A 21126-nucleotide genomic window follows, 5' to 3' on the forward strand; every position below is an offset into this window, starting at 1 on the left:
GGGATCCTAGGTTGGAGCGGTTGTGTCCCAGGTCCTTGAAGATTTCGGCCATAGCAAAAGAGCTGCTGGGGATTATGGAACGTATGGGGGAAGCGGGGGGGGCGGACCTGGAATTATGTGCAGCAGAATAAGACGGGGGTGGTTTCTGCCTTCACGTTGTGGGAGGCGCTGAAGGTGGTGGTAAAGGGGGGGGGGGGGAATTTATATTGATTCGGACGCACAGGGAGAGGCTGGAGGGAAGTTTGAGAGACAATAGGGTCACAATGGTATTGGAGCCGAAGGGAGTGAACGGGATTTTTGAGGTTTTTTAACCGGAGGTTGTATGGTTCGGAACCTCTGGTGGGGGATGAAGGGATGAGGCATTTTTTGGGCAGGTTGTAGATCCCAAGGATTGAGGAGGTGAAGGTGCAGAGACTGGGCACCCTGATTGGGCTGAGGGAGGTAATGGATTAAATTGGGATGCAGGCGGGGAAACCCCAAGTCCAGATGGGTTCCAAGTTGAGTTCCATAAGAGGTTAGGGTTGAAGCTGGGGGCCTCTGCTAGTAGAGATGGTGTAGTATGTCATTAGGGAGGGGGTTGTTTCCCCCAACGCTGCCTCAGGCTTTGATATCGCTCATTTTAATGAAGGACAAGGACCCGGAGCAGTGTCGTTCGTACCGACCGATCTCACTGTTGAATGTAGATGTGAAGTTGTGAATATAGATGTGAAGATGTGAATGTGCTGGAAACACGGATAGAGGATTGTGTGCCGGGGGATGATAGGTTTTATGAGGGCCACGAAGAATCCAGCACGAGTTTATGGAGTCGATTTTGTGGGGGCCACGAAGAATCCAGCACAAGTTTATGGAGTCGAAAGAAATAACTTTATTTACAATTACATATATACAATAGCAACAGTACTCCGCCACTGCTCTCTCCTCCAGCTGGTTCCACACTGGACAGCTCTATTTATGCAGGTGAATCTGCTAATGATTTCTCCGCCCTCCTTATTGGGGGAGCTCATACTCACTAAGGATTGTGGGAGACCCCAGCCAATAGTAACCAGGCAGATTATAACAATAGGAATCATAGAATTTACAGTGCAGAAGGAGGCCATTCGGCCCATCGAGTCTGCAACGGCCCCTGGAAAGATCACCCCACCCAAGTCCACACCTGTAATAAGTCCACGGAGGCAGAAGTCCCGTCACCAGAATTCCTTTTATTTACAAACCCAACAGCTGAACAACCATGAGCATTCAGTCTGCTGCCTACACCGGGAGTGCAGAGGATCTGACACTCCCTGTTATATACACAGAAAGGGGTTCCCTGATTGGACCACTAATCAGGGAACTCGTATTCTAATTTGGCAATCTCAAAGGCCTGGCCTAAGTCATTACAACACCTCCACCCTATGCCCGTAACCCAGTAACCCCACCTAACCTTTTTGGACACTGAGGGCAATTTAGCATGGCCAATCCATCTGACCTGCACATCTTTGGATTGTGGGAGGAAACCGGGTGAAACCTACTGAGAACGTGCAGACTCTGCACAGACAGTGAACCAAGCCGGGAATCGAACCTGGGACCCTGGAGCTGTGAAGCAACTGTGCTAACCACTGTGCGACCGTGCCAACCAGACGGGTATGTGAAGGGGCGGCAGTTGTCGGCAAACACATCAAGGTTATAATGCTGCCCTCGGAGAGCTGGGAAGTGAAAGTGGTTGTGGCAATGGACGCGGAGAAGGCGTTCGATCGGGTCGAGTGGGCGCATTTGTCCGAGGTGTTGCTGCGGTTTGGGTTTGGGCAGGGATTTATCAATTGGGTGTAGTTGTTGTACAATGCGCCTAAGGCGAGTGTTTGGACGAACAAGGTCAGTTCAGGTTATTTTGGGTTACATCGGGGAACAAGGCAGGGGTGTCCGCTCTCTCCGCTGCTCTTTGCCCTATCAATTGAGCCGCTGGAAATGGTGCTCAGGGACCAAGGCAGTGGAGGGGTATTGAGCGGGGCGGGGTGCTGGAGCACCGAGTTTCTTTGTACCCGCATGATCTCCTGTTGTATATTTCAGATCCGGTCGGGAGCTTTGATAAGATCATGGGGTTTTGGGGAGTTTGCCCGCCCTTAGGGAAACAAGCTTAATATGGGGAAAAGCGAGGTGTTCCCAATTACTGTGTGGGGGCAGGAGAGGCGATAGGGGGAATTGCTGCTTCAGCTGGTGGGGCGAGCTTTCGCTACCTTAGGATACAGGTGGCGCAGAGTTGGGCCCAGTTGCATAAGCTGAACTTGCCGTGGCTAGTGGAGGGAACAAAGGCAAACTTTAAGAGGTGCGATGTGTTGCCATTGTCATTGTTGCCTCTGCAATGCTCTGAGATAAATAATTGGCTGGATTCTCCATTCCTGCATCTAAGTGTTGGCGCCGGGGCAGGATTTGTGGGGCTGGATTCTCATCGGAGGGATCCTCCGTTTCGCCGGTAGCACAGTCACATCCACGGATTTTCCGACTGCGTGGGGATGCCCACAATGGAAAACCCCATTGACCGGCTGGTGGGACTGAGAATCCCGCTGCTGGCGGGGGCACATCGCACCACACCAGAAAACCTGGGTACGGCGGGACGGAGAATCCCGCCCGTGGATTGCCGACAGCAAAACTGGAGCCGGACCTGGACCGATGCAACGACCGTTAAGGGACTACCACCGGTGCCACGTGGAACACAATTGATTCTTATGGGAAACAGTGCAGGATTCGGCAGGTACAGGATTGACCCTCAGGACGATGACAAGCTGCAGCCGCATATACACACTTCACTCTCCACACACACCACCCCAGCCAACAAGATGGCAGCAGGACGCACGGCACCAAGGGTCATGGACATTGAGCTCGAGACCCTGTTAAATGCCATGGAGGAGAGGCGGGTGACCCTGTACCCCAGCCCAGAAAGGAGGCTGCCAGCTGCCGCCATTCGGCGGGCCTGAGTGCAGGTGGTAGAGGCCGTCAGTGCCATGAGCAACACCATCCGGACTGGGCAGCAGTGCAGGAAGAAACTGCATGACCTCCTCAGGGAGGCAAGGGTGAGTCTGCCCCTAGCACCAACACCAAACCCACACACCCATAACCCTACCGTACCACCTCCCACCCCTCCCCCACCCGGAGGGCGGCCGAACTACCACCATGCATCACATACCAGCACCCATACCAGCCGCCATGGCCGGGTGCCCTGAGCACTGAAGCCACCAGCTACCCACCCCCTGGGCTGCTTGCATTGGACTGCCTAACGCTGTGCGTTTTCTGTTTCCCCCACTCCAGGTGAAGGCCGCCCATAACCGCCGAGAGTGGGAGAAACCTGGAGGGGGACGTTGGACTGGCGGCTCCGAACTGCGGCAGAGCTGAGGGCCCGGAACGTTCTCAGCAGACTCGAAGAAAGGGCAGGCGGCGGGATGGAGGTTGGCATCAGGCGAGGAAGCAATGATAATAATCTTTATTAGTATCACAAGTAGGCTTACACTAACACTGCAATGAAGTTACTGTGAAAATCCCCGAGTCACCACACACCGGCGCCTGTTCTGGTACACTGAGGGAGAATTCAGAATGTCCAATTCACCTAACAGCACGTCTTTCGGGACTTGTGGGAGGAAACCAGAGCACCCGTAGTAAATCCACGCAGACACAGGGAGAATGTGCAGATTCCGCACATACAGTGACTGAAGCCAGGAATCGAATCCGGTGTCATGTGAGAGTACCTTTAAGAAATGGGTGTTTATAAATGGGTGTGTATATAAATCTCTGTAGTGAGAATACCTTTAAGAAATGGGTATTTACTACTGCAGTGATGTCAGAGAGTGGGTGGAGCTGGGCTGCCTGTCAGCTTTTTACTTTTGTTTTTGAGCAGGCTGCAGGGTGTTTTAGTTTCGTTTTCAGTGTTGGAGCTGAAGCCAGCAAGTGTACTGTTGATCTCTCTAACATGAAAAGACTCTCTCTTGATCATTTGGTGAATTCAGAATTATAAATGTTCTCAGTAGTGAATGTAAACCTAATGTGCTTCTGGTAAAAGGTGTTTTAAGTCGTATGGATGTTAAAAGGAAAGCTTAAAGGATTACTTAGTGTTGTAGTCTTTGGGGTTGTATTTGAATTAATGGTTGCTAAGATGTTCACTGTTTGTTTTAAAAAGGTTAACTTGAGTTCATAGAATAAACATTGTTATGCCTTAAAAAATACTTTTCTATTTCTGCTGTCCACGCCTGTAGAGTGGGCCGTGTGCTGCCCATACCACAATCTATTAAAAGTTGTGGGTCAGGTGAACTCCTTGATACACTTTGGGGTTCTCTAAACCCTGGCCCATAACACCCGGGTCCCTGTTGCTGTCAAGCAACAGTGCTACCCACTGTGCTACCGTGCCGCCCCGCGAGACCCCGCTGCGTTGTAGTTCCCCCCACTCCCCCTTGGCCCATAGTCTTTATGAGCATATCGGGCCTTCCTGATGGTGCGGATGCACTTGTGCACCGAGCTCTGTGAGATCCCGGACGGGTCCCCACTGGGCGCCTGGAAGGACCCCGTGGCGTAAAGGTTCAGGGCGACCGTCACCTTGACGGCCACCGGGAGCAGGTGTCCTTCCTGATTCCCACTGTGGTGCCAGGTGTGCCATGATCTGGCAGATATGTCGCACTGTCCCCCTGCTCAGCCGAAGTCTTCAACGGCATGCCTGGTCCGGCACGTCCTCAAATGATAGGCGTTGCCGGTACACACAAGACCACATGCAGCATCCTACTTTGCAGCTCCTCCTCCTTCTCGGTCTGTTGGGTGGCCAACTTTCCAACCTCGGCAGCTGCCTCCTGGTCCGCTGCTGCCACTCCATTGCTGCACGCTCCGCTGCTGCCCACTCTGCTGCTGCACGCTCCGCTGCTGCCCACTCTGCTGCTGCACGCTCCACTGCTGCCAACTCTGCTGCTGCATGCTCTGCTGCTGCCCACTCCGCTGCTGCGTGCTTCAGAGCTGCATGCTCCGTTACTGCAGCTTCCTTCTCCTCCTCGAGCAGCTCCAGCTCATACAGCCGCAGGGCATCCCCCAGGGCTGCGGTGACTCCGAGGAAGGCCACCATTGGTGGTTGAATTTCAATATCCATTGTTTGCAAGGGGTGAAAGGACGACATGTAAGCATGGTGCATACCCCCGTGCTCAACCAGGTTCAACAGGCTATATGATGGCCCCAGTTGGCACTGCGGACTCTGCTCCCGCATGTACCCTCTCGACCTCCTCTCCGCACCCCGGGCCCCATCACCGCCCAGCACCATGGCCCTGGCGCCCGTCACAGCTGAAAGGGGCACCATTGGATGGCACTGCCTATGCCAGTGGTGAGCTCCGTGGCCCCTGTCTGGCACCCCCGTAGGGGCTACAGTGGGTGCTGGCCTGTGGAGTGCGCAGCAAGATGGCTGCCTTGCAGTACATGGCAATGGCAATCTGTGCCTGGGTACCGCCCCAATCACGTGAGGTTCACCCCGACCACACGGCCCGTTCCCCCGTCACCCTCCGCCCCTGGCAGTGACCCCCACCCCACCTCAACCAATCTGGCCAGTGTCCAGCCCGGCAGCCCACGGTCGCGCCTCTCTTTGTCCTACCTCCTCTCTTTCCCTCATCGCCATGACGCCGGTTTCATGAATTTTAAAAGCACAAGTGAACCTTGCCGTCAGGAATTCAGCCCATTGAAGGCGGAGAATCGCGGAAGCCTCGGAGAATATTGGGTCGGGCCCATTAATGATATGCCAACGTTGTTCACTGTAGGTGCAGTCTGGCTCACATTAACGCTGCTTTCGAGGCGATTCGGCATCCACCCCATTTCGGCATCAGAACCGATTCTCCACCCAACCGTGTTTCCCGATTCCGCCGTTGGCCAATGGAGAATTCCACCCCTTACCTTTTAAAAGGCACGATGGATTTCAGGCTTGTGACAGGGAAGGACAGTCCGCATGCAGCAGCAATTCACAAAAAGGTGATACTTGTGCATTATTTCAGAACAGAAGGCTAGAGAACAATCAATCAGCTCACAGAAGATATGTCCACATTTGATATGATAATATGTGCTCTCAAAAAGTACTTCGGGTGGAAGAAAAGTGTGATGATCGATCGGTATACATTCTGTTAGAGATCTTAGCGAAAAGCTGAGTCTATCAAACAATGCGTGGCAGCAATGTGGCAATTGTAAATCTGACATGCAAACCAATCAACTACTTTTTGATCAATTAATTGGAAATATTTCAGTTCCACAAATTACAGAAAGTCTTCACAGGGAGGACAATGATTTAACTTTGGAAAAAGGCACAACCTTGGAAGTCAAAATCAAAACACCATGTTTGATTCCAAGAGGTTACACAGCAACACACTCTTAAACTCAGGGTAACAGACACAACCTGCCGAACCAGCTCAAGGTCAAGGGTTACAAACAAGGAGATCTCAGCAATCTCATCATATGTCTCCTATTATGGTTAGATACCTTCAAAACAGTGCTCAGATTGTGGAGATGCTCATCAGGTCACAATCAGGTCAAATAGTGGACCACATGCTTATGGTGGAACCATTTTGCTAAGATGTGCAAGTCGTCAAAGACTTAATCGGTTCAACAAGCGGAAGAATTTCTTCCTGAGAGTGAGAGATGACAGGTATATACCATCACAAAAGGCAAGTTCTGAGTTGTTTGAAAATTCTGTAAATAAATGGATTTAGAACTAGTCATTTCTGTATTATTCTGAGATCAATCAAATATCTGAGTTATACAGCAACCCAGTGAATACATAACAAATTAGAACAGTTGTATTGCTGTAGAGACATTCTGGGCAGGATTCTCTGTCCAGCGACTCTGGAATCGTGAAAAGTGATTGGGCAGAGAATTGTGAGTATGGCGAAAATGGTGGCTAGCGCCGGGCGCCCGAAGGAATGCCGTGCTCTGGCAGTCATCTTGCTGCACACTCCACTGACCATCCACCAAGGCCCGTGATTGTGCAGTGACACCATCCGCATGGGTGCACTCACCCCACCCCCAACTCCTCCCTCCACCCCACCAACACAGCCCCCCCCCCCCCCACAACTGGGCAACACCCGCCTGCAGGGCATTACGCGGCCCACCTAAGGGGGACACCCACAATAACCCTACAGGTGGGCGCCGGATGGGGGCCACAGAATATACCTCTGGCGTGGGTAGCGTCAGCCACTGGTACCCGTACCGGCAGGGACAAGTGCTGGGGCCAGAGCCCCCCCCCCCCCCCCCGGTGTGCGGGGCACCGATGGAGCCAGTGGTGCGGTGCAGAGGGCAAAGTGCCGGGGGAATGGCCAGGCGTGGGTGTGGGGATGGGAGAGGAGCCAGAGGCGGGGAGGGTCATGCGGGGGCAGGGGCTGCAGTGCAGACTCAGGCCTCCGTGTAGCCCAGTGGACCTGGTTGGACACGGGTGTACCATGTTAACATGTCTCCCTTTCAACCCCGGCAGACAATGGATTTTGGAATCCAATCAGGAATGGTGGCCTTCATCTTAGTCTACACAGCCCTGGGAGATGCACTAAGGCTGTTTGAGCAGCAGCTGCTCGGGGAGAACCTGTAGCAGCAGAGCGTGCCCCAGAAGAAAAGGAACCAGCCGGTGAGGGTGGAGAGCCGGCCCTACAACAGGCAGAGGAGGTGGTGGGTAGGAGGCGCTGCATCAGGCCTCGTGTGCACCGGCAGCGCCTGTCATTCGAGGACCTGCCGGATCGGGCAGGAAGACTCCGGCTGAGCAGCGGGACAGTGCAACGTATCTGCCGGTTCATGGCGCACCTGACATCACAGGGATATGGGGGAGGACACTTGCTCCCGGTGGGCGTCATGGTGACGGTCATCCTGAACTTTTACATCACGGGAACCTTCCAGGCGCTGAGAGGGGACATGTCTGGGATCTCGTCGCCATTGTTGGGATGCCCCAGGCCCAGTGGGTGATCGACGGGATGCAAGTCTCCCTACGAGCACCGGCCCACGACGGGCTGGTCTTTACAAATCAAAAGGGTTCCACTCGATGGACGTACAGCTGGTGTGTGACCACTGAACATCATGCATGTCTGCATCTGATAGCCGGGCAATGTGCATAACGTCTTCATACAGGCACACATGATGATCCCTGACACCTTTGAGGCTCACCCCTCAGAGGGGTTGACTCTTGGATAACAGGGGTTATCTGCTGTGGTCGTGGTTGATGATGCTTATCCAGAGGCCACAGACCAACACGGAGATCTCCTACAACGACGTCCATGCTGCGACCAGGGGCGTGATCGAGGAGGGCATCGGCATCCTGAAGATTGCGGTTCAGATGCCTGGACCACTCTAGACCGGCCCTCCAGTATAGCACTAGGAGTGTCTCTCACATCATGATGGCCTGCTGCGTCCTGCACAACATCACGCAGCAGAGGGGCCTCAAATGACAAGGAAGATGTGGAGGATGGTCAGGATGGGCAGGGCAAGGGGCCCGGGGAGGCACAGAAGGCCGGATAACACAGGCGCCAGCGCGCAGGCACAAACATCCCATCCCACGTCACCCCCCCTCTTCCACCGGCCGACCAGCCCCTCCTATGACCACCCGACCTACACCCCCCTTCCCCCTTCATCCTTCTGAAAGATCACGGGCTGGGGGGGGAGGGAGGGGTCCGAGGTGTTCTGATGTTCCGGCACGGTCCCCATCATCTCCTCCTTTCTTAGGGTGCCCGATGTCTCCCGGGGTATTCCATGGGACAGGGTTGCGACAGGGGTGAGCTCCTGGGGCTACCCCGCCACCTGGTATTGCTCGTCTCCATGCTCGCGGCCATCGAGCATAGGGACTGACTGGGCCACCTGGCTCTGAAACTGGGCCACCTCCTCTGGGACTGTACCACATCATTCAGTGACTGTGCCACCTCCCTCCAGGACTGACGTAGGTCAGCCAGAGCCCGGCAATGCCGCTGATGCCCTCAGCCATAACCTATTGTGACTGGGCCAAGCTCTGGAGTGCCGCTGCAACATCCAGGTGGCCCTGGTACATTGCAGCCTGTGACAGGGCAGCTTTGTCCAGTGCCTCAGCCACCGCCCGCTCAGAGTGCCCCAGGCCTTGGGTATCATGACCCATGGCTGATACCTACACTCCCAAGGCCTCCACTGCAGATGCGATCATGGTTGTCACTGCGTACTGTCGCTGCACACAGTTGAATTCCTCCAACTGCACCTGCAGGTGGTGGGGGAGGGTGGAGACATAGAGCGCACAGTGTTAGACTGTCGGACGCGGTCAACACCGGGGGGGTAAGCAGCTGGCGGCCTTCATGGCCAGGGCACCCAGCCATGGCGGGCGGTATGGGTGCTGGCATGTTATGCAGGGTGGGGTGCACGTACATTGCCGGAATGTGGAGTTTGGTTGCTCTCTGGGTGTGGGGGGGGGAATTACGGGTGTTTGGGGCAGGGGTCGGTGCCAGGGGCACAGTGCTGCCTACTCACCCTGGCTGCCCTGAGGAGGTCATGCAGCTGATTCCTGCACTGCTGTCCGGTCTTGGCAGTAGGGCCCAAGGCGCTCACAGCCTCTGCCACCTTCGTCCAGGCCTGGTATGCAGCGGCAGGTGGCAACCTCTTTCCCACCCCGGGGAACAGGGTGGTCCGCCTCTCCTCCATGGCGTCCAAAAATGTCTCGAGCTCCGCATCCGCGGGGTGCCACTCTTCTTGCTGCCATCTTGTTGGTTGGGATGAGTGTATGTGTGAGGAGTGGAGTGCTAGTATGCGGCTGCAGCTTGTCAGCCTCTCGAGTGGCAAGCCGACCCTGGCGAATTGGACACCGTTTTGCATTGGAATCGATCGAGTTCCATGTGGTGTTAGTGCCATCCCATTAACGGATCCTGAATTGCTCCGGGACCGACAGCAATTAGTTGTCGGAGAAGCCACCAATTCAGTCCCGGCGTGAACACTTCTGAAACGGAAAATCCCACCTGCTATTTTCTTGAAAAAAGGATTTATAGTATTCCTAAAGGATTAGGAACTAATTGTTCTGCAAATGTACAACCTGGGTGCCATAGGGACTGGTTTAGCACGGTGGGCTAACCAGCTGGCTTGTAATGCAGAACAAGGCCAGCAGCTTGGGTTCAATTTCCGTACCGGCCTCCTCGAACAGGCGCCGGAATGTGGCGACTAGGGGCTTTTCACAGTAACTTCATTGAAGCCTACTTGTGACAATAAGCGATTATTATTTACTGCTGCACTGCAGTCAGCTGCCGAGCAACAATGAATCAGTAAAACCAGTCATATGGATAACTGCAGGAAAGCATACTGGATGAAGCTTCAGAGTGTAAAAGTATGATAATTTTGAACTTGTAGGATGCCATGATTTAACTGAGCGGTCAGGTTCAAGGGGTTGAATAGCCTAATCTATTCCTTTGTCCCTGGCCATTAACCAGTGCTTCAGTCTCCCAATTGTCTGGAATCAGTATATCATTAGAGGAGAATTGTCTATTCTGCCCATTAACCAGTGCTCCTGATCGAAGAGGGGGCTGAGGAGGGAGAGTGGGTGGCGTGGGGCCTAGGTCGGTACAAACAAATGTCTGGCTTGATGGCACACTGTCTGCTAATATCAAAGGTGATTGATACAACTGCTATTTGACTACCATTTTTATAATCAGGCTGTTGAAGTCATACTTCCATAAGGGGAGAGTCTGCAATTACCAGGCCACGTGTTCTCTCGACCGATTGGAGTTTTAATTAAAGATGACATAGTAAATAAAAAGCAAATAACATTTAATTTGAATGTTTAGTCGTGAGTGAAGTAAATACAGTCGTATTAAATGTATTAATTAACAGACGTTCTGCTGATAGCAACCTTCAGTAGTTTTCTGCTGATATCACTCAGAGCTGCTGGAATATTTTATACTCCTGATCAGTTCCCAGAGACAAGCACCTGCTTCAGGCAGCGCCGATACACATCAGCATTAGTCAGCTGTCAGAGTTTCTGTCAGATCACTACAGCTTCGTGCTCATTAAAGCCCTGGAACCCACCTCAGATAATTGGAAAATATTCAAATAACTCGCATTTATCCTCCACTCCTGATTTCCTGTGATTCAATACCAGATTTCATATTGTAGCAGGGTTCAAATGTCCATCATGTATTCAAATACATTTAAATTGGGAAGGAAGCAGGGAAAGCACAGACTTTCTCAGGAGGTATCTTCAAATTGAGAATTTGTCGCAATGCTTCAGGTCATCAATATAATATAGTCACTAATGAATTCAATAGGGAATTCAGAAGAAATTTCCATACTGAAAGAATGGTGAGAATGTGGCACTCACAGCTTCAGGGAGCAGTATTACAAATAGCATTGATACCTTCAAGGGAAAGCTCAACAAACACATCAGGGAGAAGGATTAGGAGGATATGCTGAAAGGGATAGAGATAGGTAAGGAGGCGCATGTGGAGCAATAACACTGACATAAGCTAGTTGAACTGAATGGTCTGCTTCTCTGCCATAAATTCTATGCAATTTTCCATAAAAAGGCTGAAAACATTTGGAAGAGAACTGCTGTATATTTAATTGGAGAGACTTTGCCTCTGTATCTTTGAATAACTCCATTCTCCAGATTGTTCCTTGAATACCTCAGTTCAAAGAAGCATGACACAACTCAATAATCACATAATACAATGGCTAGGGATAATCCCAGTCTGTCCTCAGGTGGCTCGGAGCACCCAGGTTAGCATCAGGGCACAAACCGTTCGATTGATATCCCTGTTAGGAAAGGGACAAAATTAGCTGTAACTGTAACTGTGTATCAGATTCTTTCTGTGCAATGGCAGACTGATACAAAAGATGAAGTCTTTTTTTAAACAAATTTAGAGTACCTAATTCTTTTTTTCCCAATTAAGGAGCAATTTAGCATGGCCAATCCACCTACCCTGTACATCTTTGGGTTCTGGGGGTGAGACCCATGCTGATACGGGGGGAATAGGGGCTGGTTTAGCACAGTGGGCTAAACAGCTGGCTTGTAATGCAGAATAAGGCCAGCAGCGCGGGTTCAATTCCCGTACCGGCCTCCCCGAACAGGTGCCGGAATGTGGCGACTAGGGGATTTTCACAGTAACTTCATTGAAGCCTACTTGTGACAATAAGCGATTATTATTATTATGATTATTATATACAAACTCCACACGGACAGTGACTCGGGGCCAGGATCAGAGGTGAACTGGCAAGATGGATACAGAACTGGCTCGGTCAGGGAAGATGGAGGATGGGGTGGAGGGGTGCTTTTCAGAATGGAGAGCTGTGACCAGTGGTGTTCCGCAGGGATCAGTACTGGGGCCTTTGTTGTTTGTAGTATATATAAATGATTTGGAGAAAAAATGTAGCTAGTTTGATTCATAAGTTTGCGGACCACACAAAGATTGGTGGAGTTGTGGATAGTGAAGAGGATAGTCAGAGGATACAGCAGGATATAGATCGGTCGGAGAAATGGCACATGGAGGTTAATCCAGACAAATGTAAAGTAATGCATTTTGGAAGGTCCAATGCAGGTGGGAATTATACAGTAAATGGCAAAACTCTTCGGTATATTGGCAGGCTGACAGATCTGGGCGTACAGGTCTAGCGATCACTGAAAGTGGCAACGCAGGTGGAGAAGGTAGTTAAGAAGGTATACGGCATGCTTATTTTCATTGGTCGGGGCATTGAGTATATAAATTGACAGGCCATGCAACAACTGTATAGAAGCTTAGTTGGGCCTCATTTGGAATATTGTGTAGAATTCTGGTACCCATATGGAGGGTATTAGCTATGAGGAGAGGCTGGATAAACTTGGATTGTTTTCACTGGAACGACAGAGGTTGAGGGGTGACCTGACAGACGCTTTATCCCAGAATGGAAAAGTCAATTACCAGGGGACATAGGTTTTAGGTGCAAGGGAAACATTCAGAGGTGATGTGCAAGGCAAGTTTTTTTACACAGAGGTTGGTGATTGCCTGGAACGTGCTGCCGGGGGACGTACTGGAAGCAGATACGATAGCAATGTTTAAGAGGCACCTTGACAAATAAATGAATAGAATGGGAATAGAGGACTACAAACGCTGGAAGTGCAGAAGGTTTTAGTTCAGACAGGCATCATGATCAGCGCAGGCTTAGAGGGCTGAAGGGCCTTTTCCTGTGCTGTACTGCTCTTTGTTCTTTGATTTGGGGCTCTCGTTCCCAGATCTGTGCCGGGCTCAACAGTCCGGCTGAATCATGCTCTGTGTGATTGGCTTCGTATCAGATTCTTTCTGTGTAATGGGTTGTTTATCAGACTCTGTGTCATGTGTTGTGTATCAAACTCTATGTAATGGGCTGTGTATTAGACTGTCTGTGCAATGGACTGTGCATCAGACTCTGTAATGGGCTGTGTATCAAACTCTATGTAATGGGCTGCACATCAGACTTTGTGTAATAGGTTGGATATCAGACTGTCTGTGCAACTATGCATCAGATTCTGTCTGTGCAACTATGCATCAGATTCTGTCTGTGTAATGGGTTGTGTGTCAGACACTGTGTAATGGGCTGCGTATCCAACATTGTGTAATAGGTTGGCTGTCAGACTGACTGTGTAATGGGCTGTGTATCAGACTCTGTGTAATGGGCTGCGTATCAGCTCTCTGTAATGGACTATGCATCAGGCTCTGGCTGTGTAATGGGCTGTGTATCAGACCCTATTTGTGTAATGGGCTACGTATCAGACTCTGGGTACGATTTAATAGAAAAGTGTGGTAGTGAGCGGGAACTGCCGTGGGCTTCCCAATGCTCGACCTGGCGAGGCCGTCACCGGTATCAAACGTTAATTGGTCCACTTAACGAGGCCCCACAGTCTTCACGGTGCAAATGATGGTCCTGCCGGCTGATTTGCTGGGACCACCCACCAGCTCCCTGCGGGCACTCCCTGCCAACAAAGGGGAGCAGCACTTTAATTGATCCTGTAGAGCAAACCCCACACAGCGCGCAGCCATGTCACCGAGGAGATCTGTCCCACGATTCGGGATGCCGACCTGGCCAGATTATTGGACATGGTCGAGTCCAGATGAGATGACCTGTTCCTCTGAGGGGCTCGGAGGGTCAGCCATAGGGCAGCCAGTGTCAGCTGGGAGGAAGTGGCAGTGGCCGTCAGCTTGGGGAGCGTCACCAGGAAGACCGGCACACAGTGCTTTAAGCAGATTAACGACCTCCACCAGGCTGTACGGGTGGGTTTGCACTGGCCCCGCCCACTCCCCCCCTCCCCCCCGACGACCATGCACCTGGCACCACCCCCGCCCAGCACCACACCATGCCCCAGCCCAAGACAAGCAGTTCTGCCCACGTCTGCGCCCATCCACCACCACCTCCACCCCCTGCAATGAACGAAGCGTGCGGCTCATGATGCCCTCTCAGTGTCCCTGCAGGAGAGGTTGGCCCACAACAAACTGGAGAGGGCCCAGCAGGGTGCCAGAAAAGGGTTGGGGGGGGGGGGGGGGCACCATTGGTGATACAGGCAGTCGGGGACACATATGTAAAGCATTAAAAATGTCACACCTGAGACAGATGAAGCCCCTGGCACTTTCTTCTGCAGTGTGGGCCAATCTACAATCCCCTACCCTGGGCATGGTGGTCCTGGATTTCCATGCCCTGCCCCACCACCACCACTCACAGGTTGTGAGCGGGCACTCAGTAAACAGGCAGGAGTCAGATTATGGCATAGATTGAGGAGCACAAGTGCTCACTGGGTTATGATCATCCCCCTGCCTTCGACAGTGACTCACTGACAGTGCCAACACAGTCCCGTCACCCTGGAGTAATGTTGCACAGACTCTGGGAGGGTGGAACAGGGCGGTTGGCATGGGGGAGGGGAGTGGGAAGAGATAAGAGGGAAGGGGAGGGGAATGAGATGACGAATGAAGCCACGTCCTATATGAAGCGGGTGAGGATGAAAACACTCACCACTACTGCCGTCCTCCATCATTCGGCTAGTCCTGCGGGTCCTCCCTGGGCTCGTCCACCAGCCCCTCCTGGTCCAGCGCCTCCTCGTCCTCCTCCTCTTCGGTGGCCGCATGTTCCTCCCCTTCACCTCCAGCATGTCACCCCACTGCTGGGCTAAGTTGTGGAGGGCACAGCAGGCCACCACGAAGCAGAAGACCCTCTGCAGGTAGTACTGCAGTGCACCACCTGAGTGGTCAAGGCATCGGAATCGCATTTGGTGGAGATGGTTAGCAGTTTCAAATTCCATGGGGGGCACATCTCCAAAAATCTGTCCTGGTCCACCCACGTCGACGCTACCACCAAGAAAGCACAACAGCGTCTATACTTCCTCAGGAAACTAAGGAAATTCGGCATGTCCACATTGACTCTTACCAACTTTTACAGATGCACCATAGAAAGCATCCTATCTGGCTGCATCACAGCCTGGTATGGCAACTGCTCGGCCCAGGACCGCAAGAAACTTCAGAGAGTCGTGAACACCGCCCAGTCCATCACACGAACCTGCCTCCCATCCATTGACTCCATCTACACCTCCCGCTGCCTGGGGAAAGTGGGCAGTATAATCAAAGATCCCTCCCACCCGGCTTACTCACTCTTCCAACTTCTTCCATCGGCAGGAGATACAGAAGTCTGAGAACACGCACAAACAGACTCAAAAACAGCTTCTTCCCCGCTGTCACCAGACTCCTAAATGACTCTCTTATGGACTGATTTCATTAACACTACACCCTGTATGCTTCATCCGATGCCAGTGCTTATGTAGTTACATTGTATATGTTGTGTTGCCCTATTATGTATTTTCTTTTATTCCCTTTTCTTCTCATGTACTTAATGATCTGTTGAGCTGCTCGCAGAAAAATACTTTTCACTGTACCTCGGTACACGTGACAATAAACAAATCCAATCCAATCCAATTTTGAGGAGTCTGCTGCACCACTCAATGACAGCCTGGGTCGCCGCATGGCCCGTTCATAGATCATGGAATCTACAGTGCAGAAGGAGGCCATTCGGTCCATCGAGTCTGCACCGGCCCTTGGAAAGAGCACCCTACTCAAGCCCACACTTCCAACCTATCCCCGTCACCCAGTGTAGCGCACAATGACTTACGAGAGACGAGAAGTGATGAAGTCGATCCAGGATTTATTAAGCGAGCTTAAAAGACTATGGCGCTCCGGATCGCCCCGGAATGCCTGCGGATCAGCCCCCACGCAGCGAACTCGGCAGCAGTATTCAAACACTGGCAAGCATGCTTTGAAGGCTACCTCCGAACGGCCCCCGGCCAGATCACAAAAGACCAGAAAATGCAGGTGCTGCATTCGAGGGTAAGCCCGGAAATTTACCCTCTCATAGAAGACGCAGAGGATTTCCCGACGGCGCTCGCATTGCTGAAGGGCAACTACGTTCGGCCCGTTAACCAGGTCTACGCACGCCACCAACTTGCGACGAGACGGCAAAGTCCCGGAGAATCGCTAGAGGAATTCTGTTGCTGAGCTGCTGGGGACAAGCATTGCTTAATAAATTGTAGCGCACAATGACTTACGAGAGACGAGAAGTGATGAAGTCGATCCAGGCTTTATTAAGCGATGCTTGTCCCCAGCAGCTCAGCAACAGAATGAAGCTGCAGGGAGAAGCTCGGGTTCTTATACTCCGCCTTCAGGGCGGAGCCAGAAGTCGGCAGATCCAACCAGGACCCGGGATCTGTCAGCCAATAGCATCTCGGCTTCACAGGTCCCACATGACCCCTAATACATACCACCACACCCAGTAACCCCACTTATCCTTTTTGGACACTAAGGGCAATTTAGCATGGCTAATCCACCTAGTTGTTTTAATATACCATATCCCTATTTTGCGTGAAATCACTCCTGGAGCGAGGCGTCCTTTCCTCAGAGTCTTCCAAAATTTTTTTAAAATTTGGGGTTCTGTCCAGTATCCTTGGTTGATGTCTGGTCCGGAATCTATGAAATTTGGGGGCTCTTTCCTGGGATTTAAATGTATAATTCCTTGTTTGGTTTGAGATCATTGAATTTAAAGACAGTGGGCTGGATTCTCCCGTCTCCGAAATCGCGTTTGGCGATCAGCCGGAGAATCCCCTTTGGCGCTGAAATTGGGGGCGGCGCCGCTTTTGCGATACTCTGCCCCCTCCAAAACGACGTACTCACAGAGTACGCCGCACGCCATCGGGACGGCCTCAGGACGTTCTGCTCCGCCCCCGATGGGCCGAGTTCCCGATGGCATGGAATATGTGTGCCATTTTTTGGGGGGGAACCCGGCATGGCAGCTGCAGATTGAATCCACTGCCGCCACAGTCAAGTAGGAGCCGTTCCGCGGGGACTTTGGCGGGGGCTAGGGGCACTAGTGGGGGGTGGTCCGGAGATGGCAAGCCTGACCAAAGGCGGTCATTATTTGGCAGGCCGGATCCTCACACGGCCAGCGCCATGTTGCAGGCGTGGCCGCTGCAGGCCGCCGGCGTGCGTATGCACATACGCAGCCACAGACCCGGCAATTCTCCAGCCGTATCAGTAACTAGAGCCGGGGGCTCTACGCTGCGTGCCTGCTAGCCCCCCACCAGGCGGCCGATCGGTGCAGCTTTCGCACCGTTTTTCGGACGTAAAAGGCCACTGTTCCCATGTCGGCATCAGCACTTAAGTCTTCAAATGGAGAATCCAGCCCAGTGACTGTGTGAGGAACAGATGCTTTCTTTCAGGTGGTACGGTTTAAACAGGAAGTGATTGGAAATGGATCTTTCAGTCGCAAAACCTTTCCCAGGTATTGAAGAGGTCACTCGGGTTGGTTTACAAAAGGTGAGTAAAACAAAACTTTTGGGTTTGGCAGTCAAGCAGCAGTTAACTTTGTTTAAAGGGGTGGGAAGATGAAGATAATATAAACAATAGTTCAGCATTTAAATTTGCCAGAGAGACAGCTTGAATCATTAGAATGAGTTAGAATTCAATTACAAATGAAACAATGCAGGAAAAAGAAAAGGGGAGCGTTACAATGGCAGAAGGAAAGGAAATTACACAGAGTCTGATGCATAGTCCGTTACACAGACAGTCTGGGCAGCCCGGTAGCACAGTGGTTAACACAGTTGCTTCACAGCTTCAAGGTCCCAGGTTCAATTCCCGGCTTGCGTTACTGTCTGTATGGAGTCTGCATGGGCTTCCTCCGGGTGCACCGGTTTCCTCCCACTGTCCAAAGATGTGCAGATTAGGTGGATTGGCCATTGTAAATTGCCCTTAGTGTCCAAAAAGTTTGGGTTTGGTACGGGGATAGGGTGGAGTTGTGAGCTTGGGTACGGTGCTCTTTCCAAGAGCTGGTGCAGACTCGATGGGCCGAATATCCTCCTTCTGCACTGTAAATTCTATGATTCTATGAGAAAGGGCAGAAAAGGAAAAAGGCTTTTCAAAAGGAAATGGAAAGGAGGAAGCTGGAGGGAGGAATGGAAAGATTGACAGAGGAAGAATGGGATAAGAAAAATAGAGAAAAGCCAAGGAAAAGGAGAAAGAATTCGACCTTCGGAGACTGGTTGCAGAAATGGCAGATGATTTTGAATTCGCTCGCAAAGCAAATTCTGGTTTTCAACATAATTTTCAATCTGTGAAGGATTGAAACTGGGGAAATGAGAAATTCACAGGGAGTCAAGGCAAAGGAGGTTTAGTTGAAGATTTTAAGAAGAGTTTGGGTGCGATTCTCTGGCCTCGTAGCGCTCACGCTCAAGCGAAGCGATCCCGGTGAACAGTGAGAGAAGCCAAAAACGAGATCCGTGCCGGGCGCCAGTTTGCGATGCAACCGGCCTGCTCCCAGAGGCAAAATCGGGATCTCGCCTTAGCATGGCGAGAAACCAATTATCACACCTAAGCCCTATTTCCATACAATCAACGAGAGCCACCCCATAGCCAACGGTTTCCAGTCATTCAGCGGCCACCCCAGCAAATGTTCATGCTGGCGCCGATTAGTACTCCTTTTTAAAAACATGAACCTGGCAGGAGGCCTTCTGCAAGGAGCCAAGGAGGTGAGTAGCCATCTTTTCTCACAGGCCAAGAGACCGTGGATGCTGGGATTGCCACCCCAGTGCTAGGGGGGAGTCAGGGGATGGCGCTGGGTGGGCAACTGGGAGGCAATAACTCACGGCACCACCATGCCAACCCCAACACCATTCTGGGACCAACCCTTGTCCCTGCCCGTCTGCCCCACTGATCACCCATAACCCCTACCTACTACTGAGGCCTCTGGCCATGCGCCCCCCCCCCCCCCCCCCCCCCACACCCCGGTGCCCTCAGTGATCCTCAAAGTGCCTGGCCTTCCTAGTTATACCACTACGACTAGGTGTTTCCCCAGGATGCACATTGAGGCAGCCAGCTGCTTACCTCTCCCGTGGCGGACGTCCTCTTGAGGCTTTAGGGCTGGAGGGCACTGGCTCACTTGTTGGCGGCACATGCACAGCCGTGCCGCCCTGTCCCGTATGCTGACTGCAAGACACGGCCTCATCAGAGGGGTGGAACCCGGGGTAGCTCCATGGGATAGGTATGGCCTGGCACCCAGCGCCGAATCCTCCCGATCAGTGTCCATAGGGCACAGGGGTTCACCTTGAGACGGAGGGGCAGGTGGTTCATGCCCCGACTACCCCTGCATCATCTGGCTCTGCCAACTCTGGCGGTTCCCAATGGTCCGCACCATGGTGTCAACATCCTCAGCGATGCTCCTCAGTGTCTGGGACATGCTCTGCAGCGCCTCAGCCATGCCCACCTATGCCTGGAACAAGCTCCGCACCGCCTTGGCCATGCCCATCTGAGAGTGGGACATGTCCCGCAGAAGCCCATCAAGGTCGGCCTGGTACTGGGTGACATCCCCAAGCTAGTCGGACATTCTGCCGAGATCCTCAGCCATGGTCGTCACCGACTGCGCGACACCTTGGGCACCTTCACTCATGGTGCCGACGTCATGCACCAGGCTCTCTACTGCGGTTGCCACCCTAGCAGTGTTTGCCTCGATGCCACTCATTGCCAGCACCATCTCCTGCGCCCATAGCCTCTGGGCTATGGATCTGCTGGAGCGATGCTAACATCTCTTTCTGAACGTCCCATCCGCTCTCTATCGTCTCTATCAGCTCCGGGTAACCCACTTCCAGAGGCTCAGGCTGGAACCCAGCTGGGTCCTGGGACGCAGCAGCCCTTCGACTGCTGTCTCACCTGGGGGTTCCTGCCTGCACCTGATGTACATCATCAGCGATGTGGTGCTCACCAAATTGTACCCCAGTAGCCTGACCACTAACATTTCCCACCAAGATCTGTGTATCTGCGCTGATGGAGGGTCAGGATGACAGCTGTGCCGCGACCACAGTGGCACCCTCAGAGCTCTCCTCCGAGGTGTTCTCCTTGGAGTCAGGAGAGGGGTCACCTGGGATGGGCCGGCTCCGTCGGCTGGAGGATCTGCAGGAGAATGGACATGAGGTCAGTGGTAGGGATGGGTCAGTCTGTAAGGCTGTTGAATAGTCCAGATAGCTGTGGGAGTCAGTGAGCTTGTAGTGGATATTAGTAGATAGTCTATTGCCGGAAATGGGGACAGAAAGATCAAGGAAGGGAAGGGAAGTGTCTGAGATGGACCAGGTGAAAGTGATGGAGGGGTGGAAACTGGAAGCGAAGTTGATGAAGTTTTCCAGGTCCGGACGAGGGCATGAAGCAGCACCATAATAGTCATCAATGTATCAGTAAAGGAGTTGTGGGAGGGGACCCGGGTAGGCCTGGAACAAGGAACAAGGAATGTTCCACATACCCCATAAAAAGACAAGCGTAGCTAGGACCCATGCGGGTACCCATTGCTACACCTTTGATTTGGAGAAAATGGGATTAGTTAAAGGAGAAGTTGTTGAGAGATAGAACGAGTTCAGCCAGTTGGAGGAGAGTGGTGGTGGATGGGAATTGTCCGGGCCTCTTTTCGAGAAAGAAGCAAAGAGCTCTCAGGCCACCCTGGTGTGAGATGGAGGTGTAGGGTGATTGCACATCCATGGTGAATAGGAGGTGGTTAGGGCCCGCGGACTGGAAGCTGTCAATATGACGCAGGGCATCAGAGGAATCCCGGATGTAGGTGGGGAGGGAATGGACCAGAGGAGTGAGGATGGAGTCAAGATAAGAGGAAATAAGTTCGGCGGGGCAAGAGCATGCTGACACAATGGGCCTG

At 52.4% G+C, this 21126-nt stretch overlaps 1 protein-coding gene across 4 annotated transcripts in view; it reads right to left on the reverse strand.

Annotated features, from left to right (window-relative positions):
* Positions 1–21126, reverse strand: part of cacna2d2a (calcium channel, voltage-dependent, alpha 2/delta subunit 2a) — a 1719882-nt gene that overhangs the window by 626702 nt on the left and 1072054 nt on the right. The gene's annotated exons all lie outside the window — the stretch shown is intronic.

This window comes from Scyliorhinus torazame, chromosome 13, assembly GCF_047496885.1.
Source record: "Scyliorhinus torazame isolate Kashiwa2021f chromosome 13, sScyTor2.1, whole genome shotgun sequence".
Taxonomy (NCBI): domain Eukaryota; kingdom Metazoa; phylum Chordata; class Chondrichthyes; order Carcharhiniformes; family Scyliorhinidae; genus Scyliorhinus; species Scyliorhinus torazame.